Consider the following 10,686-nt stretch of genomic DNA (forward strand, 5'->3'; position numbering starts at 1 on the left):
TTTGAGTGCAAATGGCCAGTGAGCTGTAAACTGCAGTCTCATAGTGTCCCTCCCTCATGGTGTCCCTCCCCATGGCAGTGGAGTTGGAAGCAGCTGATCTTTAAGGTCCCTTCCAACCCAAACCAGACCATGATTGTATGATTTTCCCAAGGAAAACTACATGCAGGAGAGAATTAAATGCAGTAATTTGGAGTTTATAGTTCATCTCCCTTCGGTAGCATTCTGTTTCCTAAGGTAAGAATCTATTAAAATTGTGTGGGTCTTAGGAGAAACTCTGTAAGCAAGTTAGTCTAAAGGAGATGTAATATTCCCTACAGGCACCTGAACCCAAGCTAGAGCTAAAGTCCATGCTGCAGCCCTGTTTCCTAATGTGCCTCCCTTAGAATTGCAGATGCCATGAGGATATTAGGAAACAGCAGTTCCAAAGAGGCAAAGTGTCAGCAGCTGACGACTGCTTCAGTAAACATAGGAAAGTTCCTTTATACATCATATTAGTGCTAGGCATATCTCTTTAGTTTTAATAAAAGGCTCCTTCCCAACCCCAAATGGTGGATCTAAAAGCTCTATTTTAGGCTGCTGGACAGTGGGTCTTTACTAAGGACACTACCTGAGCTGAACTTAACACCCTGTGTTGGTCCCTGCCTATACCAGGGAAACCTCTGTATTTTATCTCTGTATTTTATTCTTTAACTGAATTCCCAGGGGTGCACTGAAATTCCCTTCAATGGCTTGGTAATTCATTGCTTTTGGCAGTAGTTGCCAGCCCCTCCTATTTCACATAGCCTCTTCTGAGCTTATTTAATGGCATCCTCTCTTTAATGCCCTCCTTGCCTGGATAGGAACCAAATAAATTTAAAGTAGCTGAAACACATTGATAACCAGTGACATCTGACATTCAAAGTACAAATCTGAATATGACTTCGTAACTGATTCCCATTATGGTAGCTTGCAAAAAAACCAGCTCTGGCCTTCCAAACAGATCAAATCATCCAGGTAAACCAGCATGTGACTCTTGTGTTCCTAACTCCTACAGTTTTGGGCAGTAAGGACAAGTTTGCACGTGCAAGCCACTAATCTGGCTATGAGTCTTTGTACGGTGCTTGATGTGCACCAGCCCTCCTGTGCAGGGGCTGCCTGGGAAGAGGCAGCTTAAGCTGAGTGGCAGCATTCACAAAGTCCGTGTTTGTGATGACATGGAAGTCAGTCCTGGGAATTTCCACTTTCTCCCTTTGCTCAGGCAGAATTCTCCCCAGCAAATGGACAGTTAGCACTCCAGAGTCTGAGCTGTTCTATCCATGTGAAAAGAGGCTGGTGCCAGTAGGAACACCTCTGTAGCAACAGCAGACATGGTCTGAAATGTCATTAACAACAAACTGAGAGGGCTCAGACAACTTATTCAGGTATATCCCTATCATGGAGTGTTACAGTGGGGATTCTGTAACACGATGTATCAAACAAGGAGGCCCGTGGGAAAGAAATATCTGTGGACAGATTCTTGATAGGTGTTTCAGAGATGTTTATTTCTCCAGCCACATGGCCGGGATCTGCCCAGGAACTGAGGCAATCACAGGACCCGAGGGTCCTTGCCCGCGCAGGGGAACACAAACCAACCAAGGGGGAACAAGGCTGACCAGGGGCAGGGAAACCCCGTGTCTGTCCCCCAGGGCCCCTCTCCCAGGACCACATGGCAGGGGGGAGGAGACCCCAACACTGGAGAAGATCTGTCTTAAATACACTCAAATGGTGCCTAATTATGGGCAGATTGACAGTGCCCTGCAGCAAAATGCACTTTAAAAAGTAGATATGCCCCAGTGAGTGTTTGGAGAGTTTGGGGAGGGCAGGGAACAACTGATACAAGACGCTCACTGTGAGCCTGTGTGCAGTCAAGTCCAGAGCTGCCTGCCAAGAGCTGTCATTTCCAGCTCCCTGGACTGTTACAGTGCAGATACTGCAACACGCTGTATCAAACAACGAGGCCCGTGGGAAAGAAATATCTATGGACCGATTCTTGATAGATGTTTCAGAGAGATGTTTATTTCTCCATCCGCCAAGGAACTGCTCAATCCCGGGACCCGAGGGTCCTTGCCCGTGCAGGGGAACACAGAACAACCAATGGGAACGAGGCTGAGCAGGGGCAGGGAAACCCCGTGTCTGTCCCCCAGGGCCCCTCTCCCAGGACTACATGGCAGGGGAGGGACCCAACACTGGACGCCTGCTGTGCTCCTTCCAGAGAATCCCTGGAATATTACCATCTCAGTCTCTGGCAGGGTTAAAAAAAAAAAGTCTTTGAATTCATCAGGAAGAATGAAGCTTAGGACTGCACAATTCCTTCTATACCATGCAAAAGTAGAGGGTGTGGTAAGGGAGGTGTCAGCCTTGTCAAACCTGACTGACTACTCAGACAAAAAGTTTCATGATGCCTCACTCTTCAGCTTCAGGTGGAGGACACCAGCATGGGACGTTGTTTTCCCAGCATGGTCCTACCATGACCCACAGAGCATGCACACAAGTATTTCTACACAGCTCTTGATTTCGTGTTGCTGCAAGTAGAGCACTCGAACAGTGACTGTACAAGGTCAAATATTTATTGTTACATTATTATGGTTCCTTTAAAGTCTCACTTCATTATTCTGTTTCTTTCATCAACACCTGGTGATGTTTGCTGGAGCTTGAGAAGTTAACATATTGCAAGATACTTAATAGTGCTGAGAGCAATACAAGGCTATTTCTGACTGGTTATTCTTTAGTAGTTGGACAGAAATCTTTTCAGCCACATGCCATGCATGCAAAATGCATTCATTTGTGAGGATGAATTATTTTAATAAAACATGAACTTTTGGCAAGGTGCATCTGCCCCTCATTATTCAGGTTTGATAATTGGTGTTAGATACCACAGAGCTGTTCAACCACACGCAGCACAAGGTGAGAAGTAGGACAGTAGAAGCTCTCAAGGGATCTTTACACTTGCTTCACAATGAGGCTGCTCTAATTTACACCCAGGTGTCTTCAAGCCCAAGGGGATAAGGAGTACCATGATTTTATTGACACCCGTCCCTTTCTTCTGCTTGTGCCCTCATTCTTGGAAATGAAAGTGAAGGATCAAATGGGAGCCTCTACACTAGCCCTGTGGACACCCAGGGTTCCCCCTCATTAGAGTGAATCTTCCATTAGCAAGGTTGCACATCGTAACAGATGTTTGTCATCCCAGCATCTCAAATAACTGGGTTATGGCACGGGCCTGAGGCACTGATAGCCTTATTAAAATGTTACCACCATAATTTAAAGTACCTTGTAAGAGTGAATACCAGATCAGAGCAGTTATAAAGGTTCCAAGCATCTCTACCGACGTAATGGAGGAGGGAAGGATAGAACTTTATAAAAAGGTTTTCATGCACATCTCCCTGAACTTTTATGGTGCATACAAGATTGTGGAGGATAATGGAGAATTTGATCTAATATATATAAAGGAATTCCAATTTACTCACGTTGCACTAATTTTTGCAATCAGACCTGTAATTTCATGTTCAATTTGTGGGTCATACCACAACTACTTTGATAACAACCAAGGAAAGTAAAGATCTGGTTCTTTACTGCGCCAGAAACTCTGTTTCTCACAGCTGAGTTGTGGAGGTGTCATCCTTACAGGAATATTTTGTTCTCTGAAACCCTGAGGCTACAAAGGGCAATTTATCTTCTGGTAGAATTGGAAATCTCCTTACCAAGATACCTTCTGTACAAATTCCAGATGTTATCGCAGTGTTGTGTGCTCCAGCTGTGTGTGCTTGTACACCCAGCCGACAAGAGCTCACCACACCAAAGAGACCTTGCGCTACTTGGCAAAGGCAGCTTTAAGGATTGATGGGTGCGGAAAAAGCCTTTTCAAATAAATAAAACTTGACTTCAGCAAGTTTCCTAGGAGTCCTTTTATTCTCATCATTTAACAGGGGATTTTGTTACTGTCAAGTTTGCAGTACAAGTGAGAAAAGAAAGGAAAAAGAGGCAGCCTTGTCTTTCACACACACATCCCTTTACTCTCTAAGGACAAATTCAGAAGTGAGAAGTCAAAGTCAGCCTCTCTCCTCCCTCCAGCTGAGTCGTGTTGATCAGAAATGGGACCTCTTTTATTGCAGCGGTATTTTCCTCCATTATAAAAGCACAACCTTTGCTAGAACTCATTTAAACTTTGAGCAGTTGTTATCGAGGGACCAGAATACTACAAGGCAGCCCCTGGGGATCATGAAACATCTGCGATTTCCGCAGCTTTCAAGATGTGGCAATGTAAATGTGGAAGTGTTCTCCAGTCTAGACCAAATTCCAGTGCTGCCTAAGTTTCTCTCAGACTTGCAATATTCTCCTCCTCAGTCCTCAATTATCGCTATAGTGCTGCTGCTCAGCATGCAGGAGCTGATGTGCTTTGTTTCCTTACCCCAAACACCTACACAAACTTTGTAGTTCAAATAGCAGAATCAATTGCATTTAGTTTTCTGCCTTCTCATTCTATGCTCCATGTAATTACAAAAGTCTGATAAAGAGACCAGAGAATTAGAGTCCTAATATGATGAGATGCTAAAGACGCTACTTTGCATCAGTGTTTTCTTCCCAGCTCTCCATCTGATTTGGATGTGTGGGTATCTACAATATCTTCTCTATGTAAGTAAGTCTGAGAAAGACATGTAGGAAATAAAGTTACTGTTTTATTTCCTCTTTTTCTATTCAGATCCACTTTTCTGCTAGGGTGATTTAGCTCCCTTTAGGAAACATCAGCTGTTTCCATAAAAATGCTCATCTTTTGCATGATTAGCAGCATAAGAACCCACAAGGCTGACATCTATGTTGGGTTTGCATGGCCTGGTTTTGGTAGCAGAGGGGCTGCAGGGGTGGCTTCTGTGAGAAACTGCCAGAAGCTTCCCCAGAGCCAGTGCCAGACCGCTTCAGGACAGACCCATCACTGGCCAAGGCTGAGTCAATCAGGAGTGATAGTAACTCTTCTGTGATAACATATTTAGGAAGGAAAAAAAGTTATTGCAGAAGTAGTTTGCAGCCAGAGAAGAGCAGTGAGAATATGTGAGAGGAACAGCCCTGCAGACACCAAGGTCAGTGGAGAAAGAGCAGGAGGAAGTGTTCCAGGAGCTGAAATTCCCCTGTAGCCCGTGGTGAAGATCACAGTGAGACAGCCGTGTCCCTGCAGCCCACTGATGCCTTGAGAGGCCGCCTAAAAACAGAGACTAGAAAGGAGTAAGGGAATAAAGGCAGGTATTTATTTGAAGGGCCTTCAAAGGTACCCCTGGGGAGCCAGAGGCTATTGCCAAATGGACCCCAAGATGGACCCCAGGTCACGAGTTCTTCACACTTTTATAGGTCTGGTTCATTTGCATATCAGGGTTAATTCTCCAATTAAAGCTTCAGTTTAATGATGTCATTCCCCTCTGCTTGCCCCCCTTAAGAGGCTTTTGGTTTATATTTTTTGGGCCTAGGACAGTCTGGGTGTCCTTGGAGAGCAGGCCTGGAGAGGCTTTGTTATGTCTACCTAGCAGGAGAGAGAAGAAGTTAACAGGCTGCAAGGAACTTCAGAGTTACACACTAGGCAGTACAGGATTTGAAAAATATAAAAGTTAAAACCTAAGGCATCACCATGGAGGACCATGGGGATGCAGAGATTCACATGCAGCCCATGGAGGAGACCCACACCACAGCAGGTGGATGCCTGTGAATCTGTGGGAAGCCCATGCTGGAGCAGACTCCACTTTCCACCTGTGGACCTGTGGAAAGAGGAGTCCATGCTGGAGCAGTTTTCCTGGTGGGACTTCTGACCCCATAGGCGACCCATGCTGGAGCAGCCTGTGCCTGAAGGACTGCACCCTGTGGAAAGATGGCACATGTTGGAACACTTTATGGAGTACTGTTGCCATTGGATGGACTCACACTGGAGAAGTTCATGGAGAACTGTTTCCTGTGGGAAGGGCCCGAAGTTGCAGCAGGGGAAGGACTCTTCTCTCTGAGAAGCAGCAGGAACAACCTGTGATGGACTGACCATAACCCCCATTCTCTGTCTCCCTGTGCCACCATGGCAGAGGAGGTAGAACTGGGAAGGAGGAAGGGATGGGGGGAAGGTGTTTTTAAGATTTATTTTACTTCTTATTATCCTATTTTGATTTTGTTAATAATAAAGTCAACTAATATCCACAAGTCAAGTCTGTTCTGCCCATGGTATTTGGTGAATGCTCTCTCCTGGTCCTTATCTCAACTCAGGAACCCTTTGTTCTGTTTTCTCTCCCCTTGGTGGGTGTCTGGCATTCAGCCAGAGTCAACCCTCTACATACAAAATGACTTTGATGGGAAACAAGGAAGTAAAAGGACTACTTTGTGTTAACTTTCTTGGCACAGCTCTGAGCTCTTATGCTGGCACTGAGGGATCAACAGTGTTGATTTTTTCTGCATGGATTCCTAGAAAATTACCTCTAACTGGCATTGTGGGAAACCAGATCAACTCACTGTACAAATGCCTCCTTTTGCATTGGTCTCAGTGACCTAAATGTGCTAAGTAGGGTTTAAAATACCTGTGAACAGATCCTGTAAAACCACTCAATATGGAAAACTATGTAACACACCGTATACATGATTTCCTTCAAGATGAGCAGAAATTTCACTTGCCCATGCCACTCTGTTAGATGGAGTATGAGTTTTAATTAAGAACAAGTCCAGTCCTGCCAGTTGCATGACTGGTATGGCCCCTACTCCAGGACAGACTCCAGCCACATCCTCGAAAAAAGTTTTGTCTGCAAGAAAGCAATAAAATAATAATTATGAACTAGACTGCTGTGTAGAGCACCGCGCTTTCTTGTGCTTTTGTAACTAATGGAGCTTGTTGATGCAGACAAGAACAAGAGGAAGCACAACCTGGCTCTTCTGGGAGAGGCAGGAGCACTCAGGCCTTGCTCTGCCTGCCCGTGAGCTGGGCAAAGGGCATATGGGAATTGGCATGAGAGAGACACTGTGCCCAAGGAGAGCTCCTGTGCAGCTGGGCGGGGGGAGGAAGGGACTCTCCTGTGTATTGGACATATTTGGCTGTGCAGTTTTGCCTGCAGAGCTCAGCAGTGACCTGTACTCCTGCAAGGAGCTACTTCACCCCAGTGGCAGGACCTCACATTTGTCCTTATCAAATTGCGTGAGGTTCCTGTTGATTCCTTCCTCCAGCCACTCAGGTCTCTCTGAGTGACAGTTCTGCCCTAGCACATGTCAGTCGCTTTCCTTGGTGAGTTTGGTGTCAGCTGCAGGTTTGGTGAGGGTGCACACTGTCTCCACTTTCACATCACTGACAAAGATATTAAATTGCCCAAACAGATCCCTGAGGAATTCTGCTTATAAAAGCCTCCAGGTGGAATATGAACCCTTTAAGCACAACAAACAAGGCAGTTTTTCACCCATCTACTAATCTACCTGTCCAGACCAGAATGTTCCAGCCTAGATACAAAGGTGCTCTAGGAAATCATGCCTAACATTAAGTTAAACCCAAAGCAGGTCACAACTCCTCTTCTTCCCTTATCACACAGAGCAATAAGTTTTGTCAAGCAGGGGAAATTCCCAGTCAATATTAGGGAAAATAAGTTTACCATGAGGGTAAACACTCAGGTAAACTGAGGAGGTGCCCAGGGAGGCTGTGGAGTCTCCACCCTGGAGATACTCAAAATCCAGCTGGGCAAGACCCTGAACAACCTGCTCTACCCGGACCTACTTTGTGCGGGGGTGGGATGAGAGACCTCTAGAGGTCCTGCAGCCTACGTGATCTGATGATCTGACCTTGGTAAATCCATGTTGACTATTCCCAATCAACATTCATGTAACAAAGCTTTTGCATTCACCACTGTCCCCCAGAAAGGTTTGATAGCAGCATCATCACATCTTCTCTGGCCTGGAATGTCCTCATTCCAAAGGATATAAATCACCTTCTTTGTTATTCATCAGCATACACACAAATTCTGACAGACTCAGTAGAGACCCTGATACTTCTGCGTCTTGGGTGGATGAAGACAAGGCTTTTCCTAGGGCATGTTTTTTCAAATTTATTTCTTGTTGCTGGATGATAGCAATTAGGACAAAGTGGAGCTGTCAGCATTGTTTTTATAATGGAAGAATAAGGGACATAGATGTGTCCAAGTGCTAGTGATATTCACATTCAAGCATGCTAAAACACTAGAGCTGGTCATAATTTTGCCAGTAACAATAGTGACAAAATACTTTCCAAAAATCTCCCCTGTATTTTGGCATCTCTGAGAGGTGCCAAATGAACCCTAATGAGATGAGACAACACAATAGCTATGCTAACATTAGAAATTTAACAAGCAGAAAACAATGCAAAATTCTTATGAATAAATAGCAAACAAGCTGATTTACAGTTGAAGATTAATGTTCATTGCTTACAACAATACACTGTAAAACCATTAGGCATCATCCTTAGGACACATCTACACTATCATTGCGGTTTGCTCCCTGTTTCACTCCTGGGCCCCTGATCGTCCATACCACTTATATGCTGGTTTGCCCCCAGGCTTCTACATTGAGAAAATCAACTCTCTCCCTCCCAGAGGCCACCAAATTCCCAAGTCCCAGCTCCAAGGACACAAGACACTCCACTGCTTAGGTCAGACTTTTCTTCCCGAGGCGGTCAGGGTTTGCTTCCCGAGCAGACCACGGGTTGTGTAGGCTCACTTGTAGTCTGTCGTCATACTGAGATATTCATTTTGCTGTGTTGCTTCATCTGGAGCAGGGGATACAGTCCTTCAGTGAAATAGTCCACTGTGGCTTTAGCAACAGTCCATCCCCAGGAACATCGTTTAGGATTTTGTGTACACTGGCTGGCTCTATTTGACTAAACTTGCTCTGAGCCGGTTTTGTGATAAAAACCACCCTGTTTCCTCTAGAATCCTCATGCCACTAGTAAAGAAAGGGATCACCCCTGTAGTAGCAACAGGAGTTTTCCCTACAATCATTTCAGATTTCAAGGAAACGTTTCAGATTTCTGTCACAAAACCTGATTTCCATATGTTCACAGAAGGCTGGATCCTTCATGCATAGAGATGTTGTCCTCCTTGGCATCATGCCTATGAGAGGTCTGTGGGATGCCCTGGCTTAAGATAATACCTATCATTACTGCATGCAGAGCTACTTTTAAATAAACACACAAAAAGACAGACCTAGAGGTCCCCAGGATTTTCATGTTCTACGTTGCTATAATCTCCCTTCTAGTTTCACATGTCCTCGAGAAGATCAGGTTTTGCCTATCAAATTGACTGATGGGTGTATTCTATATACACTACCACATATTTCATGCATAACAAGAATAAAAACATCCTGTTCCAGAGGAGCAACTGCATTCATTCATTCATTCATTGGTCTGCATTTCCTTCCCCTCAATCCCTTTTTTCTGCAGACACTGATGAGGTTCCACAGCTGAAAACCCTGAGCAAAATTTACACTGACACACTGAAAGATCCACTGCTGCGTGCCCTTGTTTTTGATGGGAATAGCCCATCAGGGTGCTTGTTCTAACACGCGCGATACAATTTTTGCACCAGCAAACAAGTTTTTATCTAGCACGCAGAACTTATTCAGAAGGTATTACTTCTGCTGGAGCTAAAGGCAGGAATGAGTCACATCTCTTTAATACGCATGAAGTGCCCTGCCCCAAGGAGTGCCTCTGTTTTCCTCCCTTCCCTGTCTCGCGCGCTCTCAAGCCTTAAATTGTCTTGAGTTATAACGCTTTTGAGAAATCACTCTTAAAATTATGACTCCTGTTAAAGTTAATTAGACATGAACCCTAGCCAGGAGAGCAGGGATAGTTTCATAATTGTTATTCTAGCTGAAACCAGGAGGATTCCCTGACCACAGGAGGTTCAAAGGACCAGCAGCAAAAGGAGGCAATAACCTCTGTTTCCAGAGAGCACCGGCTTCACTTGGGATGCCAGAAGATTTATGGCAGGAGCTTCGCTCCAATTACTGTTAGGGGTGGAGCCTCTCAGAATGATAAACAATAGGGTTTCTACATGGCTGAAGTTTGTAACAGCACCACATATTTTGGCACAGACGTTATAGCAACGTGCATTCAGAGTATTTTAGAGTCTTCTCTCCCTGGAGCTGAATATCACCCTAAAAGAGGAGGTGTTGCCCCGTGTGGCCCATTTGGGAAAAAAATATGCTTCATTGAGATCACATTATTTTAACAAGCAAAACGTAATCCCATTTACAAATTTACAAAGCCAGAAGACATATGAATCTGTGACATTTAAGACAGAAAGGGAGCTTTGTATAGACAATATTTATCTATATAAAAATAAAGTCAAAGCAAACTAATAACCTAAATCTGCAACAAGACAACAATAATTGTAAGACTGTACTCAAAACACCCTGTGGCAGAATTCCCACTGACTTTATTGATTAAATTCTCACCCCACAGATTTTTCTCAAGCTGCTTCCACACATAAAATTAATTTGAAAAGTCCCTTTCAAAGATGAATAATGTTCTTATTTTTTGAGCCTCAGTGGCGTATTTAATGATTTATAAACGTGCACAGCACAGCCTTTGCCCAGAGGTCACCACAGTCTAGGTAAAATACAGCTAGAACAGATTCAGAATAGCATAACAGCTACCTAATATAAACATTGATCATATATGCAGACTTACAAATAAGG

Source organism: Corvus cornix, chromosome 2, assembly GCF_000738735.6.
Source record: "Corvus cornix cornix isolate S_Up_H32 chromosome 2, ASM73873v5, whole genome shotgun sequence".
Classification (NCBI taxonomy): Eukaryota; Metazoa; Chordata; class Aves; order Passeriformes; family Corvidae; genus Corvus; species Corvus cornix.